Consider the following 13,908-nt stretch of genomic DNA (forward strand, 5'->3'; position numbering starts at 1 on the left):
AGAGGAGACATTTTTGTTTCCTTCCTAATCTTCAGGGGAAGCACTTAGTCTTTCATCATTGAGCATGATGTTAGCAGTGTGTCTTCCTTAGGTGCCCTTCATCAGGTTGAGGAAGCTCCATCTATTCCTATTATCAATGACTATATTTTTTTATTTCTAAACATTCCACTTGGTTTTGCTTCAAATCTGCCATTTACAAAATATTCTATTTCAAACAGATAAGAGAACAATATAAACTTCTATTTATTCATAGTTAGCTTTATTAGATCTTAATACTATGTTGCATTTGTTTCAGATCTTTTTTCTTCCCTTTCTTCATTTCCTTTCATTTAGAAATAGAACACACTGTAAAAGTCTGTACTCCCCTGAATACCCATTCTTCTTTCTTTAGCTGAGGAAATACTGATCATGAAGTCACTGTTTATCATTCTCATTCAAGTTTTTGAAATGATTTTATGACATATTTGTGTCCCCATACTATATAACATTGCTTTGAAATTTAAATTTTCAAATAAATTTTATCATACGAGTCAGCAACTGGCACATTCACTACCCAATGTTATGTTTTCTAGATTTATAATAGATGTTAACGTATGTAAATAGATACATTTTACAGACACATAGCATTGTGCCCTTTTCCAGTCAAAACCCTTATTAGTTTAAAATTTAATGTAGCCAAATCCATCAGTCTTTTTTGTACATGTTGTTTGTGCTTTTTATATTATTAGCTAAAATATGCTTCCCAATCCAAAGGTCATATTTTTCCCCATATTTTCTTCTAATAGTTTTAAACTTTTGCTTTACACACTTATGCTTTTAATCCACATTGAGTTAATTTATATTGTATGAGGTATGGATAACAATTGTCCCAGCACCATTTGTTGTACAGTCCACCCTCTTCATTGGTTTGTAGTGTCATTCTGTCACAGACCATTTCCATATATGCAGGGGTTTCTTTCTGCACCCACATTAAATCCCCTTGACCTATTTTTCTATCCTTTTACCAAAACCATTCTATCTCAATAAATTTTGATTCCTGGTAGGACAAACACCCTCACCTTGTTTTCCTTCAAAATTATCCTATTCTTCATCCTTTGTTTTAGCATATGAATTTTAGGATCAGCTTGACAAATTCAACAACATGGAAATACTGTAGGAACTTTTAGATTTTCAGTGATAGCATAAATCATATTTAATTAATTGGAAACTATAAATTTCATATATACATATAAATATAGAGGAAATTGACATCTTTATAACGAAGGCCTATAATCCATGAACATAATGTAGTCTCTTGCTTTTTTCCAGGTCTTTATTTATGTTATTCAGTAGTGTTTATAACTTTTGTGTTAAGTTTTTATCTTTTGTGATGTGTATACCTAGGTAACTTATGGGTTTGTTCTATTATGATACATTTTTGCATTTTTGAACTAGTAGGAATGTTATTTTTGTATATTATTTTGGGCATTGATTTAGTATCCAGCAACTTTGTTGCTATCATCTATCAATTCTAATGTATAGATCCTCTTGAATTTTCTCTATGACTAATTACATCATCTACAAATAAGTAGCTATTTCTTCCATTTAAAAATCTGTATCTTTTCTTTTTGTTGGGAGGCAATAAAAGAACAGCTTGTGGAGCCAGACTAGCTGGGTTAGACTCTCATGTTGTCCCTTACCAGCTGTGTGACCTTAAGTATGTTTCTTAGCCTCTCTGTGTCTCAATTTCTTCCTTCTTAGTTTTCAAATGTATTGGTGTAAAGTTATTCATATTATTCCCTTATGAATTTTAACCTTAACTGGATATAAAATCCTTGACATTAACTTTCTTTCCTTGTCTTTCTTGAAAATACTGCTCCACTGTTGCCTTCCTTTGCTCATTATTCTTGGTAAGCTTAATGCCAGTTTAAGTCTCTTATCCTTAAAAGTAACTTGATCTTGTTGCCTGGCAGCCTGGAGAAATTCTATTCTTCAAAATCTGACAGTTTCATCGGAGTGTTGGAGATGAGTCTTCCAGGTGAGTTTTCAGAGTCACAGTAGGCCCTTCCTATGTGTGAATTTAGGTTTTCTCTTATTTCTGGAACACCTTCTAGTATTACACCTTTAAACATTAGTTTTATTCCACCATTTTGTTTTTCTTCTTTGGTGACTCTCAGTTTGCAATGTTGGGCCTTCTTTGCCTATATTCCATTTTAGCCACTTTCTGTCTTACCATTTTACTTCATTTCATTTTTATTCTCTTGGTTGTTTTTCTGCTGTCCTTCGGTGTCCCTTTTAAGTTTTCATTTGTATCTGGTCTTTAAACACATTGTAATTTATTCTTCATTTCTGAGATGGCTTTTTCTTTAATGTCCTAACTGCATTCAATCTCATATTGCATTTCTTCCTATTGTCTCCACATGTGCGAGATTCATTTTGATTCTCAGTTTTAAAATTTCTGAGTGTAGGTATTTTTAATACTTACTAACTCTTGGTTGATATTAAATTTTTTTCTAGTGGGTGGTTTGTTTCTTTTTTTACAGTTTTCTTCTGCTCCTTTTGAATTCTGACCACTTTGGCTTCCTTCCCTGGATGCCCAGCTCCATCCCAACTCATGGAGACCAAATAATCCAAATAAAGGCAGTAAAGAGGAATAGAGGAACAGAAAAAATAGGAGACAAATGTAAAATAAAAAATACAATATGATTTACAAGAGCATCTCTGAGTCATATCAATAATTACATTAAACATTAATGAATTAAACACTTCAATTAAAAGATAAGACTGTCAGAATGGTTAAAAAACAAGACCCAATTTTATGCTGTTTACAAGAGAGACATTTTAAGTATAAAGGGTCAGATAGGTTGAAATTAAATGATGGAAACAACAAGCATAAGAAAGCTGGAGTTGCTATGTTAATATCAGAATAAAACATACTTAACAAAATGTACTACCAGAGATAAAAAGGAACCCTTTATAATGATAATCATAAATGTGCATGTGCACAATAACAAAACTTTAAAATACAGGAAGCGAACACTGAAAGAATTAAAGGAAGGAATGGACAATTTCACAATCAGGTTAGAGATTTTTACATCCCTCCTCAGCATCTGACAGAAAAGCTAGAGAAAAAATCAGCAGACACAGAATGTGTGACCACCACCAATCACCCATGGCACATGTATCAACAGAACCCATTTTGTGGGTTATAAAACAAAAGCCAATAAATATAAAAACAATGAAATCATACAGAGTATTTTCTCTCACCACAAAGGAATTTAATTAGAAATTACTAATATGATAACTAGGAAAATACCAACTATTTGGAAATTCAATACTACATGTCGGGATTAAAGAAATCACAAGAAAATTAAGGAAATATTTTGAACTAAATGTGAAAAAACAACACCTCAAAATTTGTGGGATGCAGGTATGCTCAAGAGAAAATTTATAACGTTAAATGCTTATATTAGAATTTTGTATATATTATCCACAGAGCCTTTCTGACTAAATTTCTAGAACGTAAACCCTAGCCAACCAAGAGATGATGGAGAAAATTTTGGCCAAAGAACCAGGGTTAAACGATCAATATACTTAACTGCTGATCTAAGGCAGTAACAAAAATGGGGCATAGATGATGAAGTACTATATGCTCTGACAATGAAAAACAATACAATCAACTAGAAACAGGAGGGAGGGAAATGGGGAGAAAAAGGGATGGTAGAACAAGTTTACTGATTGTCTCAATAGCTGGGAGTCAAAGATAACACTTAGAACTGACAGATCAAGTGGAAGTGTGTTCAACACACTTCTTCAAACGTAAACATAAAAAAAAAAATTTTTAATTAGAAAAAAGAATATAATTGACCAAAATTGGGAAGTGGGGGAGACAGCAATTGGATGGAGGAATACAAGTTTATTTTATAGGTGAACCCAGTAGGGAACGAATAGTTATTGTTTAAAGAGAATGAAAGCGTTACACAGATACAATTATAAAGTTAGGCACTAATACAAAAACGTAAGTTCCCCAACTATCAGAAGAACTAAGTTTTTTATAAGCACAGGAAATAAACCAGCGAGACAAAGCTTTTGAGAGCAGGTGTACATGCCTATATGTAAACATGGCGCTTGTGTCAGTCTAAGACTGTCCCTGGAGGAGCCCATGGAAGTGAGCTCCATCACCCGACCAGCCCCTCCTCCGAGCCTCTTCTGGGACTAGCCCCCTACCACCCTCACCTGTCCTGCAGCTCCTCAGCTCCCAGAAGATGCAGGCCCCACAGCTGCTTCCTTGCCCCAGCTGGGACATCGGCTCTGACTTAGGAACAGGGACTCCTGTCCGAGGTAAGGGCACCGGGTGAGCTGTTACGGCACGTGGGTGTGTGGGAGTGAGGGTGTAGGTGGGCATGGGTGGGTGTGTGGGTTTGGGGGGGGAGGTAGACGAGGGCTGAGTATGAGTGCAGAAGGAAACCCCCCTCTTTGGTTCCCCCACCCACAGAGGGCACCTGTAGGGCCAGTGGCATCTGGGAATGGAGTTCCCAGAACTGGGGAGCAAGGCAGGCTCTTTCATGGGGAATATGAAGACGTTGGTCTGGTCCCTTCTGCAGAGACCTAACCGGTGGCTGGGGACAACAGGAAAGACCCTCTTCTTTAGCTCCAAAGTGCCCAAGCAGCCCCACCAAGACCCCCAGAGGCCCCCACTGGGAACCACAGGAGGACAGGTGCAGAGCCCTCCCCCAACGAGGCCATGTTCCCATAGTTCTCCAGCAGCACATCCCAGTAGGGCACCCATTGCTGTGGGCCCAGCTGCTGCCCCTCCACCTGGCAGAAGTACCCAGCCACATCCTGGAAGGTTAGCAGTGCCCCTTTCTGGAACTGCTGTCTCGCAGCCCAGTCCACTGGACTGCACCAAGGCTTGTAGTAGAAGCTGGTTCCCTGGGTGGGCAGGCCACAGAGCCTGGGGCAGTCAGTAAGCACTGTGCACCACCAGCCTGCCCAACTGCTTCAGCCCTCGGGATGCCACTGACCCCCAGGGGCTCTTCCTGAAGAGAGGAATGTGTCCAGAGCCCATAACCCTTTCTTTGGGGTTCTACGGTTCCCCGGCTTTACACCTGCTGGCTGACGGGGCAGGGAGGAAAGCAGACTCATCTGGAGCCCTGGTCACGGGGGCTGGGCTGGCATCCCAGGGGGTGCAGCTGCCTCTGAGCAGGGCCGGTGCCTGGTAGGATCCCGAAAGGGAAGACAGGAGACCTCAATTAGGGACCCTGGCCCGGGGCTTCCCCCAATTTACCCTAAGTGGGGAGGGGAGCCGAGCTCAGCCCCGCTGTGGCAGCCATTAAATCATTCTATTAATTTCCAGGGCTTAAGGGGCGTGCAGGACTGGCCAAGTGAAGGGCCAGATCTGCCAAAATCCATCCCAGGTGTGGCCTCCTGGGGCTGCAAAAAGGTGTGAGATTGTGCCAGGAAGGTCATTGTGCAGCCCTGGGCAGATGGGGCAGCCCGGAGCTACCGCAGGCACTCCCCCGCAGGGCCCTCGAGGGTGCAAGAGGGCAGGGCAGGCTCCCAGCAAAGCAGAACCTGCCCCCGACTCTCAGCTCTGCCTCCCCTCTCACCTACCTTCCCACGCTGAAGGCCCTTCATCGCGTTCGTCCATCACCCGACCCCCCTCCAACCCCCCGCGGTCCGCAGCGCTGCCCCGGCGGCTCCCCAGGACACTTGGGACAGGGCCAGGCTCGGGCCCCGCCGTCGTCTTCCTCCTCACCCCGCGTGCGCTCGAGGCGGGGGGCGGGGGGCGGGCGGTCCCTCGGCTGAAGCTCGGCACGGCCGCCCCCGCCCCAGGGCGCCCCGCGGGGACCCACGCCGTCCCCAGGGCCCCGCCCGCCTCTCCCCTCCAGCGCCCCCACTTTCCCCGCGGCGCCTTCCCGTCGGCCTGGGTCACTCGCTTCTTCCCGTCCCCCGGGCCGCAGGCTGCGCCCCGCGCGGGATCCCTCCGACCCCAGCACCCGGGCGCTCCGTCAGAGGTGGGAGCGAAGCCGCTTCGCACGCGGGAGGGCCTCGGGCGGGCCTGGCCGAGCTGCGCACGCGCGGCCTGCCCCGCTCACTCGCCGGAAGGGAACCCCCGCCTGCGCAGGCGTCTGGAGCGGCGGAGAGTGACACGAACCGGAAGCGGATCCGGAAGTCCGAGCCCTGAGTCCCCGCCCCCTGGGCGGCATCCTGGCTGCTCTAGGACCACGGGAGTGCTTCGGCGGACTCGGGCCCCGCGCCTGTGGTCTCCGGTCTCCGGGGCCGCGACTTCTCTGCCCGGTTCAGCTCTGCGTCCCGTCCGCCTCGCTCAGACCGATTCTGTGGTTCTGGATGTTCGAATTAAACGTGGTTAAAACCAGCTCTGGGTAAAATTGAAGGGGCGGCGTGGGGGCGACGACAAATTAAGGGAAGGAAAAATTAAGTGAAGCCTAGGAATCTCTTGGGGCCCCAACGTAAGGCTCGAGGTACTGCACGCTTTGCTAGAATTACACCAGAAGTTCAATTCTCGGGGTGAGGAGATCAACCAGGAGAATATCTGAAAGTTTAAAGCAAACACGAAGCAGATTTGCTGCATGAGTCGTGCTGTTGAGTGCGGGGGAGTGCGTGGCGTTTTAGACGTGGGAGTGTGGTTAACGCAGTTTTCTTGAAAAGACAAGCTCTACAGGAAGAGCCTAAACACCTACATCGTCTAAGCAAGAAATTCTACATCTAAGAATCTTTGCCAAGGAAATAAAGTTATAAAAATGAAGATGCTCATAGCAGTGTTTTTTGTTTTAAACCTTTTTTATGAAATTATTTCAAACTTGTAGCACAATTGCAAAATTAAAACAAACCCCACACAAAGAACTCCGTCCCCGCAGGTACCCAAGTCCACCACGATCACGTTTTCCCACATTTGCCAGGTCATTCTTTCTATGCCACTATCAGTCCATCTGTCTTTCAGCATGTATTGTCAACATTGGAGACCAGGTTGCACACATTGTACTCCATGACACGGACTACTTCCATGTATATTTCCCAAGAAAAAGGATATTCACTTAAGAAATAGTTCAAGAAATTTGACATTGCTGTAGAGCTTAGTCTTTATTCCAATTTTTTCCTATGTCCCAATAATGTGCTTTTGAGCCTTTTCTTCTCCATTCTTAGATCCTATCCAGGATCATGTATTGTATTTCATTGTCATTATCTCTTTAGTTACTCTTTGTCACAACCCAGCTTAGCCCCAGGACAAAGAACACACCAGGCACAGAGTCAGAGACGAGTTTAATAGGATTTACTTATAGGAGTTATGGTTTCAAGGTGATGGTGGGCAGGAAAGATGGAGGTTAGCGGTCTGCAAAAGCAGGGGGTGGCAGGGTGGTTTATAAGGGTTGGGACAAGGGGGGTGTAATGCATGTGGGAACCCCTTCCGTGCATATTCATCCTACTTATCGCCAAATGTTATAAATGTAATGAATGTGGGGAAACGTTTGGTAATCACTTAGCTCTTATTCAACATGTAGAACTCACACCAGAAAAGAGCCATGCATGAATAAGGAATATGGTAAAAGCTTTACCCAAATCTCTTATCGTCATACAGCATGAGTATATCCTAGTGAGAATTCTTATAAATGTAATGAATATGAAAAGACCTTCAAACAAAAGGCCACACTAACTGAGCATAGAAGAATTCATACTGGGGGAAACCTTATCAATGTAATTGTGGGAAAGGCTTTATCCAGAATCATACCTCATCTGATATCAGAAAATTCATACTGGAGAGCAATCCTGTAAGTGTGATGTACACCTATGATGTTTGAGATGGTGCCTTCTCATTTCCCATCAGAGACCTCACAATGGAGTAAAGCCTTATGGATGCAGTGAGAGGAAACCTTCAGCCAGCACACTTAATTCAACATCAGAGAATCCATAACTTAGTATAGCAAATATGGAAAAGCCTTTCACTTTTCAGCATCATAGAATGCATATCAGTTACTTTCTTATGGTAACAAGCATGGGAAGAAATACGAATGCACAGAAATGTATGAGTTCATAACTTTAACTTCTCATTTGTAGGATAGTTTGTCTAACTGTAGAATTATAGATTCAAAATTGTTTTTCTCCAGCACTTTGAAGATATTGCAGTCTAATGCTGATCTTTTTCTTATTTTTTTACAGGTAATGTTTTTTTTCTTTCTTTTTGACAGGTTTTGAGTTTTCTTTTTTCCCCTCAGGATTTCTGTATTTTCACCATGATGTGTCCAGAGATTCACCATGAAGTGACTCAGTAAGAGCCTCTGAGAAACATACCACGAAGAAACTTAGTGAGTCTTCTTAATGTAAGCACTTAGGTTTTCCTTTCATTCTCAAGAATTTTTGACCTTTATTTCTTCAAACATTGTCTCTCCTACATTCTCTCTGCTCTGTCTCTGTGGAACTCCCTTTAGGCAGATATTTGCCACCTTTAGATCTATCCTAAACATCTCTTAACATATTTTTCATATCATTAGAAAGCTGCGCTCCCAACTTTTAGACACCCAGTTCTCCCCAGAGTCACTAATTGAATCTGTGTTTTTCCTTTAACATTTTTTATCATGCTAATATATATCTAACACAAAATTTCCTGTTTTAACCATTTTTAAGTGTACACTTCAGTGGTGTTAATTACATTCACAATGGTGCATTACTATCACCAACGTCCATTACTAAGACTTTTTCATGACCACAAGCCAAAACTACCTTTTAAGCAATAACTCTCCATTCCTGCTCCTCTAGCCCCTGGTAACCTCTAATCTACTTTCCGTCACTTTTAATTTGCTTATTTTAGATATTTTGTATAAGTGAAATCATATAATATTTGTTCTTTTGCATCTGGCTTATTTCACTCAACATAATGCTTTCAAGGTTCATCCATGATATGGCATGAATCAGAATTCCATTCCTTTTTATGGCTGAATAATATTCCACTGCATGCATATGCCACATTTTGTTCACCCATTCGTCTGTTGGTGGACATGTGCATTGTTTCCACCTTTTGGCTATCATGAATAGTGCCAGTATGAACACTGGCATACAAGTATCTGTTCAAGTCCCTGCTTCAGTTCTTTGGGATATATACCTAGAAGCAGAATTTCAGGGTCATTTGGTAATTCTATGTTTAACTTTTTGAGGAAATGGCAAACTGTTTTCCACAGTTGTGGAACCGTTTTACATTACCACTAGCAACGTACAAGGGTTCCAACTCCTTTGCATTCTTGCCAACACTTGTTCTTTTCCATTTTTAAAAATAATATTTATCCCAGTGGGTATGAAGTGGTATCTCACTGTGGTTTTGATTTGTATTTCCCTGACAAGCACTAAGATGCTTATTGGTCATTGTGTATCTTCTTGGAAAAATGTCTCCTCAAGTCCTTTGCCCGATTGTTTGGTTGCTTTGCCTTTTTGTTGTTGTAGCAGTTATTTATATTTTCTTCTTTTAGGTGCTAGTCTGTATATTAAACCCTTATCAGATATATGATTTACAAGTATGTTCTCCCATTCCATATGTTGTCTTTTCATTTTTTGATAATGACTTTTACATAAAAGCTTTTAATTTTCATGAAATTCGTTTACCTATTTTTTCTTTTGTTGCTCATGCTTTTGGTGTCATAGCTAAGAAATCATTGCCAATTCAAAGGTCATGGAAGTTTCCTCTATTTTATTCTAAGAATTCTACAGTTTTAGCTCTTATGTTGAAGTACTTGTTCCATTGTGAGTCAATTTTTAAATATGGTGTGAGGTAGGGGTCCAACTTCATTCTTTCACATGCAGCTATCCAATTTTCCCAATACCATTTGTTGAAAAGACTGTTCTTTCCCCATTTAATATATTTTGTATCTTGTCAAAAACCAGTTGGCCACAGATATGTGGTTTCATTTCTAGACTCTCAAGTCTACTCCATTGGTCTACATGTATGTTTTTGTACCAATATCACACTGTTTTGATTACTGTAGCTTTGTAGTAAGTTTTGAAATAGGGAACTGTGAGTTCTCCAACTTTGTTCTTTTTCAAGAATTATATTATTTGGGGTCTCTTGTGATTCCATATGTATTTAAGTATTGGCTTTTCCATTTCTGCAAAAAAGTCTCCTGGAATGTGATAAGGATTGCATGGAATCTGTAGATTGCTTTGGGTATTGCTTTACAGTATTATCTTCCCACCCATGAACATCAGCTATCTTGCCATTTATTGAAGGCTTTAATTTCTTTCAGCAGTGCTTTTCAGTTTTCAGTGTACAAGCCTTTCACTTCCTTGGTTAAATTTATTCCTAGATATTTTCTTCTTTTAGGTTCTATTATAAATGGAATTCTTTTCTTAATTTTCATTTCAAATCATTCATTACTAATGTATAGAAACACAGCTGATTTTTGCTTGATTAACCTTGAAAATTTGCTGAATTTTTTTATTACCTCTACTTGTTTTCTTGTGGATTCTTTGGGATTTTCTATATAAAGGATCATGTCATCTGCAAATAGAGATAGTTTTACTACCCCCATTTTCAATTTGGATGGTTTTTTTTTCTTGACTATTTGCTCTGGTTAGAACTTCCAGTACAATATTGAATAGCAGTGGTGAAAGTGGTATTAATTTACTCTGGTGGTGTGTCAGTTTTGCCCTTCAGCCTATCTACTGAGTTTATTTGAACAAATGTCTGTCTGTCTATCTATCTATCTTTCTATCTATCTAGCCTTCTATCTATATTCTCTAAAGTCTCTAATTATTTTTCATAATTCTTTATTCCTATTACATGGCTATAATTCCTTCCTCTAGTTCTGAGGGTATTACTTATATTTACTTTAAATATATGTACTGATTGTTCTATTAACTGTTTCCTCAGCTGTAAGTTCTCCATATGATATCTTTTCTCTCCTTACGATAGAAGGCTCATCTTTACAATTTTAATTTCCTGCTGTATTCTTCTGTTCACTGTATAGTAGTCCTCGTCTGAGTATATGACAGTAATTATAATTATCCATTCTGTTGTCAATGTTCAGGGCTATTATAAATAGTGTTGCAATGAACATTCTTCTACATGTCTTTTGTGGATATAGGCATTTATTCAGGTTTGTTATATATCCAGGAGCTGAATTGCTGGGTTATAGGATATATGAAGGTTTAGCTTTAGTAAATATTGATAAATAGTTTTCCAAAGTGGTTGTACCAAGTTTTACTCCCATCTGCCATTTATGAGAATTTGTTCTACATCTAGCCAACATTTGATATTGTTGGTCCTTTCAACTTTAACAATTCCAGTATACTACAAGATTTTGGACTCAGCAATGCATTTATTTAATGTTTAAATAACTCGTCTGTTCTTTCTGAGTGTGTGTATGTTTGCTTGTATGGCATGATGAGGGGTAGATACCTGCCACATTTACTCATTCCAGTATATTAACACTTCAAGAACTTCTCAAGGTCTGGCCTTGGTTCTTTGTTTATTTTTAGACAATAATTTATAAACCTTAAGGCCATTTTAAAGAGAAAAAAAGCTCCCCAATCCTGTCAGCCCAATGATGAGTGATAGATTTAGTTTGATATACAAAACCCAGTCGGTTGCTAGGGGCTGCCCGGGGCAGGGGGCCACGCTCGGTCGGAGGAGGCTCGAGCCGCCGCTGGTGTCTGCCACGGGCAAGGGTGCGAGTAGCAGCCTGAGTGACGTGGGTTTGTCATCCCTTCACTGAATGCTGACCCTTCGCATGTTGCCTTCTGCCTCGCTTGTCCTACACAAATGAGTATATTTTTATATAGTTTTGAGCCGCCTACATTCATTTTTATTTTGATGTTTTTTTATGTTCCATATTTCTTCACAGGCTTGGTAACTGTCAGGTTTAGTGTCTGCATACTTCAATCTGTTCAACGTTTAGGGTTTTCCAAGCTGTAGTGTCTAACTTTTTAAGGCTTTTTTGTTTGTTTGTTTGTTTAATTTTCTCCGCTGCTAAAACAAATCCCATAAAATGGATTGGCGTAACAACAGGAATTTATTGGCTAGAAAACTTGCTTCCTCCCAGATCAGTCTCCTGTGACTGGCCAGCAATTTTGAGGGTTCTTTGGCTTTTCAGTCACATGGCAATGCACATGACAGCATCTTCTTTCTCTTCCAGGTTCCACTGACTTCCAGCTCTGGCTGCTGCCCATAACTTCTCCTTCCATGTCCAGTTTCCTTGGCTTGTAAGGGCTTCAGTCATTGGATTAAGGCTCATGCTCTTTCAGTTTGGGCACACCTTACCTAGTCACATCTTTAAAGGTCCTATTTACAAGTGGATTCACACCTATCATGGGTTCAACTCTTTACACCTCAAATCTGTGATCTCTGTTAGAAAAGGCCTGAGCTTTAGCAGGTCATTATTCAGTCAGTTTGGGCTTCATCAAGTGACCTCCTACTCAAAGAAAAGTCTAGGGACAGACAACAGTTTAAAAGTAAAGAGCACTCAAGACAAGGCTTCACCTTTAACACATTTTTAATGAAGGAGCACTTAAAGTAAAAGGAGAAAGTTTACAATGTAAAAATAAATTGATCCATTACCAAGGCTGGGGGTGCCTGCCCTTCCCAGAGGCAACTGAGTGTGAGAGTGTGCTGGCTTGAATGTACTGTGTCCCCCAGAAAAGGCCATGTTCTTTGGTGCAGTCTTGTGGGGCAGACATTTTGGTGCTGATTAGATTTGCATGGAAATGCGCCCCACCCAACTGTAGGTGATAACTCTGATGAGATGTTTCCTTGGAGGTGTGGTACCACCCATTCAGGATGGGCCTTCATCAGTGGAGCCATATAGATGGGCTGATGGGCAGAGGGAACTCAGTGCAGCTGTGAGTGATGTTTTGAAGAGGAGCTACAGCCAAGAGGGACACTTTGAAGAAAGCACAGGAGCTGCAGATGAGAGACAGTTTGAAGACAGCTACTGAAAGCAGACTCTTGCTCCAGAGAAGCTGAGAGAGGACAAATACCCCAAGTGCAACTGAGAGTGACATTTTTGAGGAACTGCAGCCTAGAGAGGAACGTCCTGGGAGGAAGGCATTTTGAAACCAGAACTTTGGAGCAGACGCCAGCCACGTGCCTTCCCAGCTAACAGAGGTTTTCTGGACACCATTGGCCATCCTCCAGTGAAGGTACCTGATTGCTGATGTGTTACCTTGGACGCTTTATGGCCTTAAGACTGTAACTGTGTAGCCAAATAAACCCCCTTTTATAAAAGCCAATTCATCTCTGGTGTTCTGCCTTCCAGCAGCATTAGCAAACTAGAACAGAGAGCAAAGAGCTCCCTCTTGTCTGAGTTAGAGTATTTATGGTACTTTTGATTTAGAGTACATTTAATTAAATCTTATTCTATTTTTACATTTGACCACAAGTGGTGAACCACTATTGAGTCTAGAACAACGGAGGGGATTCACAGCATTACCAGAGACTTAACCTTGAATGTCTACAAAACTCTACTGGAAATATTTCTACTAATTAAGCTATGGCTTCTGTAAGAGCAATATAACATACCTTTTACTTACATAAAAACTAAAAATTAGAAAAGATTGCTATTACTTGTATCTAATTTAGTATAGTTTTCTTATTTCATTCTATAATTAGTTCAGCCATTACATCATGTCCCGCACTTCATCCTTTTTCCCTTGGGCAAGTTGAACACCTTCCCCATTCGGCAGTGGGCTGTGGTGCAGCTCCTTGGCAGAAAGCAGCAAGGCAGACGGGAAGGGCTGGAGATTTGCTCCTGAGCCACGTGAACTCCCGTGCATCCAGGGCAAGGCAAGAATGCGCATGTAGCAGAAGCCAAGACGGAGCTGCGTGACGTGGCAGGTCCTGGTGAGCTCTGCTGCAGCAGCAGTGAGAGCCAGTGGCGGGTTGGGTCACCAAGGCCCGATGTGCCCTGACCTTCTAAGAGAAAGAGG

The 13,908-nt window shown here is 41.4% G+C and overlaps 1 long non-coding RNA gene across 1 annotated transcript; it reads left to right on the forward strand.

The window, feature by feature from the left end:
* The first annotated feature begins 6,193 nt into the window (after positions 1-6,193).
* Positions 6,194-12,702, forward strand: LOC119509257. The gene is made up of 3 exons (XR_005211662.1): positions 6,194-6,365; positions 8,187-8,318; positions 12,120-12,702. It is a non-coding gene; the product is annotated as an uncharacterized LOC119509257 (long non-coding RNA).
* Positions 12,703-13,908: the final 1,206 nt, after the last annotated feature.

This window comes from Choloepus didactylus, chromosome 14 (genome assembly GCF_015220235.1).
Source record: "Choloepus didactylus isolate mChoDid1 chromosome 14, mChoDid1.pri, whole genome shotgun sequence".
NCBI classification, from domain to species: domain Eukaryota; kingdom Metazoa; phylum Chordata; class Mammalia; order Pilosa; family Megalonychidae; genus Choloepus; species Choloepus didactylus.